This window comes from Lagenorhynchus albirostris, chromosome 3 (assembly GCF_949774975.1).
Source record: "Lagenorhynchus albirostris chromosome 3, mLagAlb1.1, whole genome shotgun sequence".
Taxonomy (NCBI): domain Eukaryota; kingdom Metazoa; phylum Chordata; class Mammalia; order Artiodactyla; family Delphinidae; genus Lagenorhynchus; species Lagenorhynchus albirostris.
Genome location: NC_083097.1, coordinates 139,309,269 through 139,327,441, shown reverse-complemented (window position 1 = coordinate 139,327,441; position 18,173 = coordinate 139,309,269). Strand labels below are relative to the sequence as shown.

Here is an 18,173-nt window from a genome sequence, read left to right as displayed (position 1 = left end):
CAAGATTTTAGAAGCTGGAAAGCAAAGGGAACTATGGTAAAGGATTTAACCAACCCCCAAAAGCTGAGTTGTAGCCAGTGGTTGTGAGAGCTGAGAACCAAAGTAATTTACTCTGAAAATCCTTAAAAGACTCAGGACCAGATACCTCCAAATCTTGGGTGAAAGGGAAGGAAGAGCATAAAGAGAAATGAGTGAAATTAGATTCCCAGATCCTCTCCCCAACACCTCCAGATTTCTGAACATCTATCCTCTGGAGAGTCTTTTAACACAGATGATTTCTGGAGTGGAGTACAGGAGGTGAGATGGGCAGGTTGAGGATGGAGGTACTACACTGAAGACAGGAGGAATAAGTGAATGTATGAAAGCTGAATGCTGACTTCAGGACTTTGAACTGTGTGGGGGCACTAACATAATCTAGCAAGGAGTTCAATATCTTGGGTCAAGGTCTCCACTGGATGAATTGCACACCTTAAGAAAGTCTATTATGTAGGCTGCCTGTGCGGACCCTCGGAGCTGCGCGAGCAGGTCTAGGACGGCCGAGCGGTGCGTCTCCGCCGCACCCAGGGGCCGTGATGCCTACAGAGTAGAGTGAAAGCAGCTGGGCTGAATGTTTCACCGCTGAACTGGTTCCTCAGGTATCCTGGCTCTGGCGATTGCTATGGGAGATTGGATGACTGTTACAGATCGAGGTCTGTGTTCAGAAAGCAAACATCTCTCTCAATATACCTCAGAAACAAAGATGTCTCCATCAAATTTATACTCACAGCAAGTGCTATGTTCTTCAATACCTTTATCAAAAAATGTGCACTTTTTTTTAGTGCCTTCTGCACATAACAGAATATTGAACAAAGTATTTCATATCTTGATCAGGAATTGACTACTTTCGGTTTTCCTTCATTATATGAAGAATCCAAAGGTAAAGAGACAAAGAGAGAATTAAATATACTTCCTGTTTTAAATTGTATGAATGAGCTACTTGTACTCAGCAGAAGAAACTTCTAGCCCAGAAAAATGTGGAAACACAGAATCTGAAACTGGGAAGCGATATGGACCATCTGCAGAACTGCTATGCAAAACTTAAGGAACAACTGGAAACCTCCAGGACAGAAATGATTGGTCTTCAGGAGAGAGACAGACAGTTACAATGCAAGAACAGGAATTTGCATCAGCTACTGAAAAATGAGAAAGATGAGGTGCAGAAATTACAAAATATCATTGTAAGTCAAGCTACTCAATATAATCATGATATGAAGAGAAAAGAGCGTGAATATAATAAACTAAAGGAACGTCTACATCAACTTGTTATGACCAAGAAGGATAAAAAAATAGCTATGGAAGTTTTAAATTAAGTGGGGAGAGCTGATGGAAAAAGGCTCCTGGAGGATGGGTAAAACTGAAGCCAGGAATGAAGATGAAATGTAAAAAATTCTCTTGAATATTGTCAGAAACAAATCTTAATGGAAAATGCTGAGCTTAAGAAGGTTTTTCAGCAAATGAAAAAGGAAATAATTTCTCTTCTTTCTCCCCAAAAGCAGAAACCTAGAGAAAGAGCAGATGATAGTACAGGAACTGTTATCCCTGATACTGAAGATGCTGGGGAACTGAATAGAGAGAGTACGTTTCACCTTTCCTGTGCAACTGTGAGAGAGCAGCTTACCAATAGCATCAGAAAACAGTAGAGAATTTTGAAAAGTCACGTAGAAAAACTTGATAACCAAGTTTCAAAGGTACACCTAGAAGGTTTTAATGATGAAGATGTAATCTCACGACAAGACCACGAACAAGAAACTGAAAAAACTTGAGTTAGAAATTCAACAGTGTAAAGAAATTATTAAAACTCGGCAGCAACTTTTACAGCAGCAGCTCGCTACTGCATGTGATGATGACACCACTTCACTGCTACAAGACTGTTACTTGTTGGAAGAAAAGGAACGCCTCAAAGAAGAACGGTCCCTATTTAAAGAGCAAAAGAAGAATTTCGAGAAAGAAAGACTAAGCTTTACAGAAGCAGCTATTCGCCTAGGATTGGAGAGAAAGGCATTTGAAGAAGAAAGAGCCAGTTGGGTAAATCAACAGTTTTTAAATATGACTACCTAGGACCACCAGAGCTCAGAAAATGTGAAACTTTTCAGTGCGTTCTCAGGAAGTTCGGATCGGGACAACCCTACAGTACACTCGAGGCCACGGCAAAAGAAACCTCACGGTGTGCCTACTGGGTCTCCAGTTTGCAAGTCTAAACTTATTAAATCTCTTCCTGCTTCTCCTTCTACTTCCGACTTTTGCCAGACACGTGCCTGTGTATCTGAACATAGTTCAATCAATGTACTAAATATAACCCCTGAAGAATCTAAGCCATGTCAAGTTGGAAGAGAATGTACAAATCAGAAGTGGAGCGTGGTATCAAGGTCTGGATCACCGGAAGTTTGCTGTAATGGATGCTCCTCGACCCACGCAAATGCTCACGTAGAGAAGGATGACTTACCTTAGACATGTGAACTGGGATTTTTCTTTTTTATCATTAACATGTTCATCAAATTTCCCATCTGAGTTGAAACAGGGTGTGTTATCAAGCCAATCATCTCTAATAATTTAAGATGGTCTGTGTTGTCTGGACTTCCCTGTTCCTCCCCCAAAGAGCTAAAATGTTAAATCTGTTTAGAAGGATATAAAAGCTTTGGATATGTATTTTTAGTAACAGAAGCACCTGGTTCTGTGAATAAAGGAATGTATAGACCTTTCGATGGAAACAAAGCACTAGAATGAGTTTCCTCTTATAGGTATTAAAAATACCACTTTTAGGAAACTGATTATTGTAAATATTTAATTTTGTCTCATATATAGTTGGCATTGGAAATTTAGCCTTTCCTTGAAGGTATACTGCAGATTTTTAACAAAGCAAGTTATATATTTATTATGTTTAGTGTGATCTGAAATACCCTCGTTCATATGTTTTAAATAAAGTGAAATTTATGTAAAAAAAAGAAAAAGCCTATTATGTAAAAGATAAACTTGGCTCTCTAACAGTGGCCCTCTACATTACTAATTATGGAATCTCTAAACCATATTAATCTCAGTAGGAAAAGGATGGTATGAGAGTCCCTGGAGGCTATGAGTACTGCCTGCGGGTCACCCTTCTGTCCCTTCTATCTCCAGCATCTCAAGGGAGCTTAAAGGCAGTGATGTGCTGATGTACTTAGTGCTCTGCTCCCTCTGGCAACACTTCTTTTGTGATAAAACTTTCTGATTCACTCTCCCTGAAACGGCTTAATAGTACAGATCTCAGGCTTCTTCTCCAACTAGCCACCAGACCACTGGCAGTCAAACCTCTGCCCTCCAAGCAGGGGACTGGAAGACCCTTTTCTGAGGAATCTGACCTGCCCAGAAGGAAAAACCTGAAAATAATGACATTGGGAGCTCCCCCAACTAACGGGAAGCACTCACATTGTCCTAGAATAGTTGTTCTCCTTTGGGATGACTTTGCTCCCAGGGAATATCTGGCGATGTCTGGAAACATTTTTGATTGTCAAGACTGGAGGGGTGTGGCTGGTGTCTAGTAAAGAGAGGCCAAGGGTGCTGTTAATCATCCTACGATACACAGGACAATCTTCCTACACAGATACTCAGCAGTTCCAATTAGCCTTTCAGTGTCTCGCTCTCAATCATGATCAGACAGCCAAAGATTACCAGACAGCTTAGCAAAGCCTCTAACAGAGAAGAAAACAGACTAAGCACAATCAATCAAATAAAAGCAGTTTGGAGGAAACATACCTTGCAGCCAAAAAAAAAAAAAAAAAAAAAAAACTAGAACAAAACTATCATTAATAAAAAAAGAGATAACACAGTCCATACATCCATGAAACATAACAATGATGTTCTTTTTTAAAAAGGAAACATTGAGAGAACGTAGGTTCTTAGAAACTAAGATGATAACAAAAAGAATAATTTAGCAGAAGTGGGGAACATTTTTTTAAAGTTAACGCAGTCTCCCAGAATGAGAATACTAAAAAGACAAAGAATTAAAAAACAGAGATGAAAATCAGAGGATCAGTTATTGGTTTCCTATTGCTGCTGTAACGTATTACCACAAACTTGGAGGCTTAAACAACACTAATTTATTATCTTTCAGTTCTGGAGGTCAGTAGTCTGAAATGAGTTTCACTAGGCCAAAACCAAGGTGTTGGCAGGGTCATGCTTCTTCCTGAGGTGCTAGAGGCAAATCTGTTTCCATACTGCTTTTTCTGGCTTCTGGAGGCTGCCTACATTCCTTGGCCTGTGACCTCCTCCTTGCATCACTCTTGCTTCCATTATCACATCTACTACTTAATTTCCTGCTTCCTTCTTAACAGGACCCTGTGATTACATTGAACCCACCAGGATAATTCAGGATAATCTCATCTCGTTATTCTTAATCACATTTGCAAAGTTCCTTTTGCCACATAAAGTACCATTCACAGATTCTGGGGATTAGGACATGGGCAAGTTGGGCAGGGGGCATTTTTTGGCCTACCACAATCAGATTACGAGGCGTGATATCCATAAAGTACAATGAAAAAGAAGATGGAGAGGAGGAGATAGTAATGAAATACTGAAGGCTTTAAGTTTAAAGACTGAATGGGGGCTTCCCTGTTGGCGCCGTGGTTGAGAGTCCGCCTGCCGATGCAGGGGACACGGGTTCATGCCCCGGTCCGGGAGGATCCCACATGCCGCGAAGCGGCTGGGCCAGTGAGCCATGGCCGCTGAGCCTGCGTGTCCGGAGCCTGTGCTCCGCAATGGGAGAGGCCACAACAGTGAGAGGCCTAAGTACCGCAAAAAAAAAAAAGACTGAATGGGCTAAGGGCTAAGCAAAATGAATGAAAATAGACCTACAACAAGGGGCACCACTGTAAAATTTCAGAACAGCAAAGATAAAAAGAAGATTCAATAAGCTTCTAGCGAGGGGGAAAAGAAACATACGAAGGACAAAAAAAATCACTGGCTCTGGACTTTCAAATACCAACATTGGAAGCACAAACAATGGAACAATGTCTCCAAAATCCTGGGGGGAAATGTTTCCCCTGTTAACATTTTATGCCCAAGCGGTCAAGTTTCAACATTTTTATCCCTTATAGACCCTTTCTCAGGAAGCCACTGAAGGATGTGCGACCACAACCAGAAAGCACAATAAAGTGACAGAAATGAAATGCAGGAAACAGGAGACTCAACACAGGAGAGACAAAGGAAATTCCAGGACAACAGAGAATGGAGATCAGAAAATACAGGGCAGCAAGTCCAGACTGGAGCAACATGACTAAAGAGAGTAGGCTGAGAGCTATCTCCAAGATGGTGTTTGCAATCCTATCATCTTTGTTTTAAACCTGAGAATGTCAGATGAGTCTGGCCCAGTTTGTTCTGTTTCTGCTCTGCCCTGCATGCTGTGAAGCCTGGAACTGGCTTAACCCCAAAGAATAAGTGCTACCTACTCTGACAGTTAGATGGTAGGCCACAGCAAGCTGAGAAGCAGAAAACACAGAGCAAGCCAGTCCCTGTTACCACATTCTTACTGGCCTTCCAGACCTACACAACAGTAGTTGGTCCAATTTTCCCAAGACTCATTCACGCCCTTGCCCACTGTAAACTTGCAGGAAAGCCGAAGTCAGAGACATTCAGTAAATCATCTCCTGGGAGCTGTCACTTTGCAGTAGCAATATTATCCTTTTCTTCCCTGGCTGTGTGCTTATTATCCGTTTTTCAGAACTAAATAATATATAGTTGGGGGCTTCTGGGAAGATGGTGGAAGAGTAAGACGCGGACATCATCTTCCTCCCCACAGATACACCAGAAATACATCTACAACTGGAACAACTCCTACAGAACACCTACTGAACGCTGGCAGAAGACCTCAGACCTCCCAAAAGACAAGAAACCCCCCACGTACCTGGGTAGGGAAAAAGAAAAAAGAATAAACAGAGACAAAAGGATAGGGACGGGACCTGCACCAGTGGGAGGGGGCCGTGAAGGAGAAAGGTTACCACACACTAGGAAGCCCCCTCGCCGGCGGAGACTGCAGGTGGCGGAGGGGGGACGCTTCAGAGCCACGGAGGAGAGCACAGCAACAGGGATGTGGAGGGCAAAGCGGGGAGATTCCCGCACAGAGGATCAGGGCCGACCGGCACTTACCAGGCCGAGAGGCTTTTCTGCTCAACCGCCGAGTCAGGCGGGGCTCGGAGTTGAGGCTCGGGCTTCGGTCGGAGCGCAGGGAGAGGACTGGGGTTGGCGGCGTGAACACAGCCTGCAGGGGGTTAGTGTGCCACGGCTAGCCGGGAGGCAGTCCGGGGAAAAGTCTGGACCTGCCGAAGACGCAAGAGACTTTTTCTTCCCTCTTTGTTTCCTGGTGCGCGAGGAGAGGGGATTAAGAGCGCTGCTTAAAGGAGCTCCAGAGACGGGCGCGAGCCGCCGTTAACAGCGCGGACCCCAGAGACAGGCATGAGACGCTAAGGCTGCTGCTGCCGCCGCCACCAAGAAGCCTGAGGGCGAGCACAGGTCACTATCCACACCCCGCTTCCGGGGAGCCTGTGCAGCCTGCCACTGCCAGGGTCCCAGGATCCAGGGAAAACTCCCCCGGGAGAACGCACGGCGCGCCTCACGCTGCTGCAACGTCACGCCGGCCTCTGCCGCCGCAGGCTCGCCCCGCACTCCGTGGCCCTCCCTCCCCCCGGCCTGAGTGAGCCAGAGCCTCCGAATCAGCGGCTCCTTTAACCCCGTCCTGTCTGAGCGAAGAACAGACGCCCTCCGGCGACCTACACACAGAGGCGGGGCCAAATCCAAAACTGAGCCCCTGGGAGCTGTGGGAACAAAGAAGAGAAAGGGAAATCTCTCCCAGCAGCCTCAGGAGCAGCGGATTAAAGCTCCACAATCAACGTGATGTACCCTGCAGCTGTGGAATACCTGAATAGACAACGAATCATCCCAAATTAAGGAAGTGGTCTTTGAGAGCAAGATTTATAATTTTTTCCCCTTTTCCTCTTTTTGTGAGTGTGTATGTGTAGGCTTCTGTGTGAGATTTTGTCTGTATAGCTTTGCTTCCACCATTTGTCGTAGGGTTCTATCCATCCGTTTTTTTTTGTTGTTGTTTTTTGTATTTTTTTTATTTTTAATAATTATTTTTAATAACTTATTTTACTTTATCTTCTTTCTTTCTTTCCTTCCTTCCCTCCTTTAGACGACGAATCATCCCAAATTGAGGAGGTGCACTTTGAGAGCAAGATTTATGATTTTTTCCCCTTTTCCTCTTCTTGTGAGTGTGTATGTGTATGCTTCTGTGTGAGATATTGTCTGTATAGCTTTACTTCCACCATTGGTCCTAGGGTTCTATCCGTCCGTTTTTTCTCTTTAATTTTTTTCTTAATAATTTTTTATTTTCATAACTTTATTATATTTTATCTCACTTTATTTTATTTTACTTTATCTTCTTTCTGTTTTTCCTTCCTTCCTTCCTCCCTCCCTTTCTTTCTTTCTTTCCTTCTTTCTTCCTACTTCTACTAATTCTTTCTTTCTACTTTTTCTCCCTTTTATTCTGAGCCGTGTGGATGAACGGCTCTTGGTGCTGCAGCCAGGAGTCAGTGCTGTGCCTCTGAGGTGGGAGAGCCAACTTCAGGACACTGGTCCACAAGAGACCTCCCAGCTCCACGTAATATCAAACGGCGAAAATCTCCCAGAGATCGCCATCTCAACACCAGCACCAGCTTCACTAAACGACCAGCAAGCTACAGTGCTGGATACCCAATGCCAAACAACTAGCAAGACAGGAACACAACCCCACCCATTAGCAGAGGCTGCCTAAAATCATAATAAGTCCACAGACACCCCAAAACACACCACCAGACGTGGGCCTGCCCACCAGAAGGACAAGATCCAGCCTCATCCACCGTAACACAGGCACTAGTCCCCTCCACCAGGAGGCCTACACAACCCACTGAAGCAACTTTAGCCACTGGGGACAGACACCAAAAACAACGGGAACTACGAACCTGCAGCCTGCAAAAAGGAGACCCCAAACACAGTAAGATAAGCAAAATGAGAAGACAGAAAAACACACAGCAGATGAAGGAGCAAGATAAAAACCCACATACCTAACAAATGAAGAGGAAATAGGCAGTCTACCTGAAAAAGAATTCAGAATAATGATAGTAAAGAAGGCCCAAAACCTTGGAAATAGAATAGACAAAATGCAAGAAACATTTAACAAGGACCTAGAAGAACTAAAGATGAAACAAACAATGATGAACAACACAATAAATGAAATTAAAAATACTCTAGAAGGGATCAATAGCAGAATAACTGAGGCAGAAGAACGGATAAGTCACCTGGAAGATAAAATAGTGGAAATAACTACTGCAGAGCACAATAAAGAAAAAAGACTGAAAAGAACTGAGTACAGCCTCAGAGACCTCTGGGACAACATTAAACACACCAACATTCGAATTATAGAGGTTCCAGAAGAAGAAGAGAAAAAGAAAGGGACTGAGAAAATATTTGAAGAGATTATAGTTAAAAACTTCCCTAATATGGGAAAGGAATAGTTAATCAAGTACAGGAAGCACAGAGAGTCCCATACAGGATAAATCCAAGGAGAAATATGCCAAGACACATATTAATCAAACTGTCAAAAATTAAATACAAAGAAAACATATTAAAAGCAGCAAGGGAAAAACAAATAACACACAAGGGAATCCCCATAAGGTTAACAGCTGATCTTTCAGCAGAAACTCTGCAAGCCAGAAGGAACTGGCAGGACATATTTAAAGTGATGAAGGAGAAAAACCTGCAACCAAGATTACTCTACCCAGCAAGGATCTCATTCAGATTTGATGGAGAAATTAAAACCCTTACAGACAAGCAAAAGCTTGAGAGAGTTCAGCAACACCAAACCAACTTTACAACAACTGCTAAAGGAACTTCTCTAGACAGGAAACACAAGAGAAGGAAAAGACCTACAATAACAAACCCAAAACAATTAAGAAAATGGGAATAGGAACATACATATCAATAATTACCTTAAATGTAAATGGACTAAATGCTCCCACCAAAAGACACAGATTGGCTGAATGGATACAAAAACAAGACCCATATATATGCTGTCTACAAGAGACCCACTTCAGACCTAGAGACACATACAGACTGAAAGTAAGGGGATGGAAAAAGATATCCCATGCAAATGGAAACCAAACGAAAGCTGGAGTAGCAATTCTCATATCAGACAAAATAGACTTTAAAATAAAGACTATTACAAGAGACAAAGAAGGACACTACATAATGATCAAGGGATTGATCCAAGAAGAAGATACAACAATTGTAAATATTTATGCACCCAACATAGGAGCACCTCAATACATAAGGCAAATACTAACAGCCATAAAAGGAGAAATCAACAGTAACACATTCATAGTAGGGGACTTTAACACCCCACTTTCACCAATGGACAGATCATCCAAAATGAAAATAAATAAGGAAACACAAGCTTTAAATGATACCTTAAACAAGATGGACTTAATTGATATTTATAGGACATTCCATCCAAAAACAACACAATACACATTTTTCTCAAGTGCTCATGGAACATTCTCCAGGATAGATCATATCTTGGGTCACAAATCAAGCCTTGGTAAATTTAAGAAAATTGAAATTGCATCAAGTATCTTTTCCAACCACAACGCTATGAAACTAAATATCAGTTACAGGAAAAGATCTGTATAAAATACAAACACATGGAGGCTAAACAATACACTACTTAATAACGAAGTGATCACTGAAGAAACCAAAGAGGAAATCAAAAAATACCTAGAAACAAATGTCAATGGAGACACGACGACCCTAAATCTATGGGATGCAGCAAAAGAAGTTCTAAGAGGGAAGTTTATAGCAATACAATCCTACCTTAAGAAACAGGAAACATCTTGAATAAACAACCTAACCTTGCACCTAAAGCAATTAGAGAAAGAAGAACAAAAACCCCCAAAGTTAGCAGAAGGAAAGAAATCCTAAAAATCAAATCAGAAATAAATGAAAAAGAAATGAAGGAAACGATAGAAAGATCAATAAAACTAACAGCTGGTTCTTTGAGAAGATAAACAAAATTGATAAATAATCAGCCAGACTCATCAAGAAATAAAGGGAGAACACTCAAATCAATAGAATTAGAAATGAAAAAGCAGAAGTAACAACTGACACTGCAGAAATACAAAAGATCATGAGAGATTACTACAAGCAACTCTATGCCAATAAAATGGACAACCTGGAAGAAATGGACAAATTCTTAGAAATGTACAACCTGCCAAGACTGAATCAGGAAGAAATAGAAAATATGAACAGACCAATCACAAGCACTGAAATTGAAACTGTGGTTAAAAAGCTTCCAACAAACAAAAGCCCAGGACCACATGGCTTCACAGGCGAATTCTATCAAACATTTAGAGAAGAGCTAATACCTATCCTTCTCAAACTCTTCCAAAATATAGCAGAGGGAGGAACTCACCCAAACTCATTCTAGGAGACCACCATCACCCTGATACCAAAACCAGACAAGGATGTCACAAAGAAAGAAAACTACAGGCCAATATCACTGATGAATATAGATGCAAACATCCTCAACAAACTACTAGCAAACAGAATCCAACAGCACGTTAAACGGATCATACACCATGATCAAGTAGGGTTTATTCCAGGAATGCAAGGATTCTTCAATATACGCAAATCAATCAACGTGATACACCATATTAACAAATTGAAGGAGAAAAACCATATGATCATCTCAATAGATACAGAGAAAGCTTTCAACAAAATCCAACACCCATTTATGATAAAAACCCTGCAGAAAGTAGGCATAGAGGGAACTTTCCTCAACATAATAAAGGCCATATATGACAAACCCACAGCCAACTTCGTCCTCAATGGTGAAACACTGAAAGCATTTCCACTAAGATCAGGAACAAGACAAGGTTGCCCACTCTCACCACTCTTATTCAACATAGTTTTGGAAGTTTTAGCCACAGCAATCAGAGAAGAAAAGGAATCCAAATCGGAAAAGAAGAAGTAAAGCTGTCACTGTTTGCAGATGACATGATACTATACAAAGAGAATCCTAAAGATGCTACCAGAAAACTACTAGAGCTAATCAATGAATTTGGTAAAGTAGCAGGATACAAAATTAATGCACAGAAATCTCTGGCATTCCTCTATACTAATGATGAAAAATCTGAAAGAGAAATTAAGAAAACACTCCCATTTACCATTGCAACAAAAAGAATAAAATATCTAGCAATAAACCTACCTAAGGAGACAAAAGACCTGTATGCAGAAAATTATAAGACACTGATGAAAGAAATTAAAGATGATACAAATAGATGGAGAGATATACCATGTTCTTGGATTGGAAGAATCAACATTGTGAAAATGACTCTACTACCCAAAGCAATCTACAGATTCAATGCAATCCCTATCAAACTACCACTGGCATTTTTCACAGAACTATAACAAAAAAATTCACAATTTGTATGGAAACACAAAAGATCCCGAATAGCCAAAGCAATCTTGAGAACGAAAAACGGAGCTGGAGGTATCAGGCTCCCTGACTTCAGACTATACTACAAAGCTACAGTAATCAAGACAGTATGGTACTGGCACAAAAACAGAAAGATAGATCAATGGAACAGGATAGAAAGCCCAGAGATAAACCCACACACATATGGTCATCTGATCTTTGATAAAGGAGGCAGGAATGTACAGTGGAGAATGTACAGCCTCTTCAATAAGTGGTGCTGGGAAAATTGGACAGGTACATGTAAAAGCATGAGATTAGATCACTCCCTAACACCATACACAAAAATAAGCTCAAATGGATTAAAGACCTAAATGTAAGGCCATAAACTATCAAACTCTTAGAGGAAAACATAGGCAAAACACTCTATTACAGAAATCACAGCAAGATCCTTTTTGACCCACCTCCTACAGAAATGGAAATAGAAACAAAAATAAACTAATGGGACCTAATGAAACTTCAAAGCTTTTGCACAGCAAAGGAAACCATAAATAAGACCAAAAGACAACCCTCTGAAAGGGAGAAAATATTTGCAAATGAAGCAACTGACAAACGATTAATCTCCAAAATTTATAAGCAGCTCATGCAGCTCAATAACTAAAAAAACAAACAACCCAATCCAAAAATGGGCAGAAGACCTAAATAGACATTTCTCCAAAGAAGATATACAGACTGCCAAGAAACACATGAAAGAATGCTCAACATCATTAATCATTAGAGAAATAAAAATCAAAACTACAATGAGATATCATCTCACACCAGTCAGAATGGCCATCATCAAAAAATCTAGAAACAATAAATGCTGGAGAGGGTGTGGAGAAAAGGGAACCCTCTTGCACTGTTGGTGGGAATGTAAATTGATACAGCCACTGTGGAGAACAGCATGGAGGTTCCTTAAAAAACTACAAATAGAACTACCATATGACCCAGCAATCCCACTACTGGGCATATACCCTGAGAAAACCATAATTCAAAAAGAGTCATGTACCAAAATGTTCACTGCAGCTCTATTTACAATAGCCCGGAGATGTAAACAACCTAAGTGTCCATCATTGGATGAATGGATAAAGATGATGTGGCACATATATACAATGGAATATTACTCAGCCATTAAAAGAAACGAAATTGAGCTATTTGTAATGAGGTGGATAGACTTAGAGTCTGTCATACAGAGTGAAGTAAGTCTGAAAGAGAAAAACAAATACCATATGCTAACACATATATATGGAATTTAAGGGGAAAAAATGTCATGAAGAATTTAGGGGTAAGACAGGAATAAAGACACAGACCTACTAGAGAATGGACTTGAGGATATGGGGAGGGGAAAGGGTAAGCTGTGACAAAGCGAGAGAGAGGCATGGACATATATACACTACCAAACGTAAGGCAGATAGCTAGTGGGAAGCAGCCGCATAGCACAGGGAGATCAGCTCGGTGCTTTGTGACCGCTTGGAGTGGTGGGATATGGAGGATGGGAGGGAGGGAGACGCAAGAGGGAAGAGATATGGGAACATATTTATATGTATAACTGATTCACATTGTTATAAAGCGGAAACTAACACACTATTGTAAAGCAATTTTACTCCAATAAAGGTGTAAAATATATATATATATATAGTTGGAGATGCATACATAAATTATAAAGACAATCAAGACAGTGATTAACACAAGAGTCACAATACTACCGCACACCCATTAGTATCACTACTATCAGAAAAACAGAAAATATCAAGTGTTGGCAAGGCTGTGGAGAAACAGGAACCCTTGCCCTGTTGGTGGGAATGTAAAATGGTGCAGCCACTATGGAAAACAATATGGTGACTCCTCAAAAAATTGAAAAATTGAACTACTGTATGATTCAGCAATTCCACTTCTGAGTATGCACCTCAAAGAACTGAAAGCAGGGAGTTCAAGCGCTATTTGACACCCATGTTCACTGCAGCATTGCTCACAATAGCCAGGAAATGGAAGCAACCCAAGTATCCATGAGTGGATGAACAGATAAACAAAATGTGTACATACAAACATGGAATATTATTTAGCCTGAAAAATGAAAGAAACTCTGTCACGTGTTTCAGCGTGGATGAATCTTGAGAATATCACACTAAGTAAAATAAGCCAGTCACAAAAAGACAAATACTGTACAGTTACATTTATATTACGTACCTAGAATAGTCCAATTCATAGAGAAAGTAGAATGGTGGCTGCCCGGGGCTGGGGGAGGAGGGGATGAGTTGTTGTTTAATATGTATAGTTTGTTTTGCAAGATGAAAAGTTCTGGAAATTTCTTGATGAATGTACTTAATACTACTGAACTGTACACTTTATTGAGTATTTTATCACAATATAAAAAAAAATTTTTAAGTGAAGATAATGGTTACCTCTGGAGGGAGAACCGGCACTGCGTATAATTTTGTAATTTGGTGTGTCAATTTGGCTAGGCCAGAGGGTACCCAGATATTTGGGCAAACATTGCTCTAGGTATTTTGTGAGGCCGTTTGGATGAGATTAACATTTAAATCAGTGGACACTGAGTAAAGCCCTCCATAATGTGGGCGGGCCTTATTTAACCAGTTGAAGGCCTGAACAGAACAAAACAACCAGCCTCCCCTGAGCAAGAGAGGGACTGCCTTCACACTTCATGTGCAACATCAGCTCTTCCCGATTCTACCACAGACCTCCTACGGACTCAAACTGCAACACCGGTTCTCCTGAGTCTCCGACCTGCAGGCCTACCATGCAGATTTTGAATTTGCCAGCCTTCACCAACACAGAAGCCAATTCCTTATAAAAATCTCTCTTTACATATATATACATCATATTGGTTCTGTGTCCCTGGAGAGACCTAATTAATACAGGTACAATAGGGGAAAGGCATACAGAGAGCTTTTAAGATACCTGCAATGTTCAATTTCTTAACCTGGGTGGTATTACATAAGTGTTTATCACTATTCTTGAAACTGTACATACATTTTATGCACCCTCTGCATGTAAGATTTTTTTCACCATTAAAAATACTTTTTTTAACAAAAATCTAAGATTGGGATGAAACCCAATCTATTCACCAAAGTTCACATCTAGATCTCTTAACCCTTCAAGATTTTAAATAAATAACCTGGGCCTGCTAAACCTCTCTGTAGCTGAAGATGATTAAATTGGCTTGGCAGAGTTAAGTGGATCATGAATGATGGATCTGAAATGAGTCATTAAAAACTTAAGAATGTTTAGAGGTTGACATTATGAAAGATGACTATCCCTCAGGCTGCTGAGAGACATGTTATCAAACCAGATAGAAAGTGGTGCCATCTCATACGGTCTTAGCTCATATAGCACATATTTTTTTTCCATCATCCATCCTCGTCCTTTAGTTTCAGTGTGAATTCTAACTACAGAAGAACATTGGTTCTGAATGCAAGAACCCTCATCACTCTTTCAACTATCCAGTGACTTATTATGTACCAAGCACATAAAGTCTGGGGTGAGACAGTATAAGGAGAAAAAGAGATTATTCCCCACCCTTCAACATACCCAAGTGTTTGTCCTCTCCTGAATAAGTTTAGCATCTCATATTAAGATGTTTTGAAGCCTCTAAGTCAAGTTCACATTTTAAAGGTAACTTTTTTTTTTTTTTTTTAGGTAAGAAGTGGATTTATTTAGAGAGAAACACATTCCACAGAGTGTAGGCCATCTCAGAAGGTGAGAACGGCCTCAAAGGTAACATTTTTTGAGTTCTATAACAAAGTACGGAAACATTGGAATTGCCCAGTAACATGTAGTATGTTTTTCAAAAATTAGATTGGAGATGGAGACCATGGAAAGCAAACAATCATGTGAGCTGAGCAATTTCACGGCCATCTTTTGATATAGATCATCTGCAAATAAATATATGAATTTTAATTTATCCAATTTCCAGATATACAAGTACATGCATATAAATTCACGTATCTTGTCATCTGTGTGGCAAAATACAGAAAAGAAATTTCAGAAGTTGTTAGGCTAAACAGGTTATAAAAATAATCTACATTATTTTCAATTTTTCAAAATTTTATTTCTAAATATAAAAGTATGTTCATTGTAGCAAAGTACTACTAATGATACGGTTTTCAAAGAGATAGGATTTAATTTAGACTCCAACAGTAATTTATTCCAAAGGTTTTGCGATATTGGCAAGTTAGATGTTTCCTTCCTTCCTTCTGAAAGTAGCTAAAATGATTATTTCGTATTAAAACCCATGCAAAATAAGCAAATACTTTGAGGTAGGACAGTGTTAGTTTAAGCCTGTAACATAAAAATTGTCTGATTAGGATGCATTCTTTTCCTCACACATTCAGGTCCATATCTCAAGGAGTATTCCTATTTTGGTAATGAATTTTTTTCTGAATTCATTCCTACTTCACAGACTGATACACATTCAGGACCTGTAGCATATATTTGTCATCTTATAGGTATAATCTGTGGACATACAACAGAGCAGAAAATCCCACAAACTTGAACGTTTTAGACAATGAGCTCACAAAAAGCATGCTCTAAAGATTCCACACAAATAACCGACTCACTTCGCTGTACAGCAAAGACTGGCACAACACTGCAAATCAACTATACTTCAATTAAAAAAAAAAAAGGCACAAGACTAAAGATTCCATACAATCAAAAGCACATCAGTAAGGGGGCTTCCTTGGTGGCGCAGTGGTTAAAAATCTGCCTGCCAATGCAGGAGACATGGGTTTGAGCCCTGGTCCGGGAAGATCCCACATGCCACGGAGCAACTAAGCCATGAGCCACAACTACTGAAGCCCACGTGCCCAGAGCCCGTGCTCCACAAGAGAAGCCACTGCAATGGGAAGCCCACGCACCACAACGAAGAGTAGCCCCCGCTCGCCACAACTAGAGAAAGCCCACATGCAGCAACGAAGACCCAACGCAGCCAAAAATAAATAAATAAAAATTTTAAAAAAGCACATCAGTAAGAAACTGATTAAAGAAACTGTGATTCATTCACTTGATACAAGGGAATAAATGCAGCCATTAAAGATACCTAGATGCTTCTCTTTGGTGCTCTCCTGGTTCATGGTGGACTGCAGGGCTGCTGATGCAGTGCCTTGTGGGCTGCGAGAAGGTCCTCAACCAGGTGCAGTGCCCCACATGGTAACTAGCATCAGGGCCATGGCCCAGGGGTCAGGAATGCTCAACTGGCTCACAGAAGCCTGTGGGGTAAGGGGGGGGGAGCAGAGGGAACTTGGTGTGATCAGAAGAATGGCTCTTATAGTTGATTTGAATGTGGAAAATAATGGGAGCTAGGTTTCTCATTGTCAGAGAAAGGAACTACAAATACGAGAAGAGGGAAGCTAAAATAAACCCTGTGGAGCAACATTAGAATTGGAGGCATTGATGTGAATCCATGATGTCAAAAATGTCAAGTCATGAAAGAGAAAAAAAGACTAAGGAACTATTCTAGACTGAAGCTGAAGCAAGATGGTAACAAATGCCATGAGTAATCCTGGATTGGACAGACTTACAAAGGACATCACTAGGACAACTGATGAAATGTGAACAGGGTCTATGAATTAGAGGATAATATTGTATCCATGTTAACTTCTTGACTTTGATGGTTACATTATGGGATATGTGGACATGTATTCTTACTTTTAAAAAACATACCTTAAGTTTATATACTAAGTAGGTGATTAGGCATCATGATTCCAACTTACTCTTAAATGGTTCAGGGAGGGACTTCCCTGGTGGCACAGTGGATAAGACTCTGTGCTCCCAAGGCAGGAGGCCCGGGTATGATCCCTGGTCAAGGAACTAGATCCCACGTGCACACCGCAACTAAGAGTTCACTTGCTGCAACTAAGGAGCCAGCGAGCTGCAACTAAGGAGCCCACCTGCTGCAACTAAGACTCAGCACAACCGAATAAATTTTTTTAACATAAAATATAATAAAATAAATGGTTCAGGGGAAAATACATGTACCCTGTGTGTATATGTAAAAGAGAGAAAGAGGGCTTCCCTGGTGGCGCAGTGGTTGAGAGTCCGCCTGCCAATGCAGGGGACACGGGTTCGTGCCCCGGTCTGGGAAGATCCCACATCCCAAATGCCGTGGAGCGGCTGGGCCCGTGAGCCATGGCCACTGAGCCTGTGCATCCGGAGCCTGTGCTCCGCAACGGAAGAGGCCACAACAGTGAGAGGCCCGTGTACTGCAAAAAAAAAAAAAAAAAAAAAAAGAGAGAGAGAAAGAGAAAATGATAGGAAAAATACAGCTAAATGCTGACAATTGGGGAATCTGGTAAAAGGGATTACAGGCATTCTGTATGGTATTATGGCAACTTTTCTGAGACTGAAATTTCAAAATGAATAGAACAAAAAAAGACATTCTTTATAATTATATAAATTCTAAGGCATAGTAAATTAAAAAAACACTAAGTGCAGAAAAATGTATGTTACGCTATGTAAATAAAGTATGGTGAGAGTATGAACACGAATACGTATGTCATGAGACTATATTCTGATACAGGTAGAATGCCTCTGAAAACATGCTAGAATCTTATCTACACTGGTTTCTTCCACAGATGAAAGGTAAGTGGGTAGAGAAGGATGAGAA

At 40.7% G+C, this 18,173-nt stretch overlaps 1 pseudogene; it reads left to right on the top strand.

Annotated features, from left to right (window-relative positions):
* The first annotated feature begins 658 nt into the window (after positions 1–658).
* LOC132518569 (afadin- and alpha-actinin-binding protein-like) lies at positions 659–2,587 on the top strand (annotated as a pseudogene).
* Positions 2,588–18,173: the final 15,586 nt, after the last annotated feature.